The sequence below is a fragment of the Eriocheir sinensis genome, unplaced genomic scaffold (assembly GCF_024679095.1).
Source record: "Eriocheir sinensis breed Jianghai 21 unplaced genomic scaffold, ASM2467909v1 Scaffold50, whole genome shotgun sequence".
Lineage (NCBI taxonomy): Eukaryota > Metazoa > Arthropoda > Malacostraca > Decapoda > Varunidae > Eriocheir > Eriocheir sinensis.
Genome location: NW_026111832.1, coordinates 4103 through 7500, shown reverse-complemented (window position 1 = coordinate 7500; position 3398 = coordinate 4103). Strand labels below are relative to the sequence as shown.

At 36.7% G+C, this 3398-nt stretch overlaps 1 protein-coding gene across 1 annotated transcript in view; it reads right to left on the bottom strand.

Annotated features, from left to right (window-relative positions):
- The window catches only part of LOC126992716 (cyclic nucleotide-gated cation channel beta-1-like), a 20291-nt gene extending 17171 nt beyond the window's left edge, over positions 1 to 3120 (bottom strand). Inside the window, exon 1 of the mRNA XM_050851526.1 lies at positions 2996 to 3120. The gene's annotated coding sequence lies outside the window, so the exon portion shown is untranslated. The remainder of the gene's footprint in view (positions 1 to 2995) is intronic.
- Positions 3121 to 3398: the final 278 nt, after the last annotated feature.

Below are 3398 nucleotides of genomic sequence, written 5' to 3'. Positions count from 1 at the left end.
ACACACACACGCACAGATACCATATGCTAGAACACACGCGCACACACACACACACACACACACACACACACACACACACACACACACACACACACACACACACACACACACACACACACACACACACACACACACACACACACACACACACACACACACACACACACACACACACACACACACACACACACACATAATTTTTCTCTCATTAATTTTCACTCCTGTCATAATTAAAGTCACTCACCTTTAATTACCAACTCGCAAAGGTAAAACTAATAATAATAATAATAATAATAATAATAATAATAATAATAATAATAGTAATATTGATACGGTTTCCAACACTCAAAAATAACCGAAAATATAAAGAAATAAAAAAATCTATATAAAACAACAATTAAAGTTAAATAAAACAATATATATTACCAGATTTAAACCCGATAAACAGATATTTAAACCCTCATTAATATATCCTTAAACTCCTCTTCAGAAAAAAAAACTCGTACTTATACCCCCCAAAATTTCCAGGGGTAGTTTTATGACCCTGGTGGTAATGTGACCCTTCCTCTGTACCGTGAACCTAAAGAAACACACATTTGACAAGGCTTTCGTGGGAGTTGTGGGCATTTCCAGGGGTAGTTTTATGACCCTAGTGGTAGTGTGACCCTTCCTCTGTACCATGAACCTAAAGAAACACGCATTTGACAAGGCTTTCGTGGGAGTTGTGGGCATTTCCAGGGGTAGTTTTATGACCCTGGTGGTAGTGTGACCCTTCCTCTGTACCATGAACCTAAAGAAACACGCATTTGACAAGGCTTTCGTGGGAGTTGTGGGCATTTCCAGGGGTAGTTTTATGACCCTGGTGGTAGTGTGACCCTTCCTCTGTACCATGAACCTAAAGAAACACGCATTGCAACCGATTAATCTCCTTTTCACCGATATAATTAATCTACAATATAACAGAATTGAACCCCACATGACTTAATGACGCCACAGAATCATATAATTAAACCTTCTTCAATCATAAATCCACAGAAATGCATAATATAACCCGATAATTAAACCCAGAAACCCTAATCAAACCTTCATTAAAAACACATCATTATAGCAGACCCTTAAATTCCATCACTAAAACCCTAAATTCACATACTTAAACCTTTTCCTATATACTTAAACCCTTATTAAACCCCCAATTAAACCCAGAAACCCTAATTAAACCTTCATTAAAAACACATCATTATAGCAGATCCTTAAAGTCCATCACTAAAACCCTAAATTCACATACTTAAACCTTTTCCTATATACTTAAACCCTTATTAAACCCCCAATTAAACCCAGAAACCCTAATTAAACCTCTTATAAACCACATCATTATAGAAAAAAAGCATAAATCGCTTCACTAAATCCCACAACCCCTTAGTTAAACCCATTCGCAAATACCTATACCCTCATTAAAACCCTAATTAAACCCACAAAACCATATTAAACCTCTAATACACATCATTATAGTAAAAAACATAAACCTCTTTGCTAAACCCCCATATCCCCTACTTAAACCCATATCCAAATACCTAAACCCTTATTAAACCCCCTAATTAAACACAGAAACCCTAATTAAAACCTCCATTTCAACATATTATAATAAAAACCCTTAAACCTCTTTGTTAAACCCCAAAATCCCTTACTTAAACCCATTTCTAAATACATAAACCCTTATTAAACCCGTAATTAAATCCAGAAACCCTAATTAAAACCTCCATTTCAACATATCATTATAGTAAAAACCATAAACCTCTTTGCTAAACCCCCAAATCCCTTACTTAAACCCATATCCAAATACATAAACCCTTATTAAACCCGTAATTAAACTAAGAAACCCTAATTAAAACCTCCATTTCAACATATCATTATAGTAAAACCCTTAAACCTCTTTGCTAAACCCCCAAATCCCTTACTTAAACCCATTTCTAAATACATAAACCCTTATTAAACCCGTAATTAAATCCAGAAACCCTAATTAAAACCTCCATTTCAACATATCATTATAGTAAAAACCATAAACCTCTTTGCTAAACCCCAAAAACCCTTACTTAAACCCATATCCAAATACATAAACCCTTATTAAACCCGTAATTAAACCCAGAAACCCTGATTAAAACCTCCATTTCAACATATTATAATAAAAAACATAAACCTCTTTGCTAAACCCCAAAAACCCTTACTTAAACCCATACCCAAATACTAAACCCTTTTTTAAAACACCTAATTAAACCCAGAAACCCTAATTAAAACCTCCATTTCAACATATCATTATAGTAAAAACCATAAACCTCTTTGCTAAACCCCCAAATCCCTTACTTAAACCCATATCTAAATATATAAACCCTTATTAAACCCGTAATTAAATCCAGAAACCCTAATTAAAACCTCCATTTCAACATATCATTATAGTAAAACCCTTAAACCTCTTTGTTAAACCCCAAAAACCCTTACTTAAACCCATACCCAAATACTTAATCCCTTATTAAACCCCTAATTAAACACAGAAACCCTGATTAAAACCTCTATTTCAACATATTATAATAAAACCCTTAAACCTCTTTGCTAAACCCCCAAATCCCTTACTTAAACCCATTTCTAAATATATAAACCCTTATTAAACCCGTAATTAAACCCAAAACCCCTAATTAAACCTCTTATAAACCACATCATTATAGAAAGAAACTAATATTCTTTCACTAAATCCAAAAATCTCTTACTTAAACCCATTCCTATTTAATTAAACCCTTTTTAAACCCCTAATTAAACCCAGAACCCCTAATTTAAACCCCCATTTCAACATATCAGTATAATCAAAACCACAAACCCAAAAACCCCTTACTTAACCCCCTTTCCAAATACCTAAACCCTTATTCAACCAACTCAACCCCACATAACAGAATCCAACCCTCTTATTTCCACGTATAGAGAATCCTGAACCCCTTTCCTCACCTACCTGTGTCTCCCCAGCGAGCGGCGTGGAGGGGAGAGAGAGAGAGAGAGGGGAGAGAGAGAGAAGGGGGGAGGGGGGGAGGTGAGAACTATTATCAAGAGGGTAGGAGCAAAGCGACACACACCCACCCTCTGGAACGACCGGAGCCACACTGAGGTTGAACGCTTGGATGGCTTGGTTCTCTTCTCGGGGCGCTGCTTTGGGATTGTCGTACTGCGCGATTTACATTCTCGGACATACGACATCGGACTCTCGCGTATACTCGAAGATACGACGAACTCTCACGTTGTATCTCAAAAACGTCGAATATCCCACCATTTCGTGTTCGTATGTCGGAGCACGTTATCGTATCTCGGAGTCATCGTACATCTGCGGACTTGGGTTTCGCGGTGTACGATCGATCGCG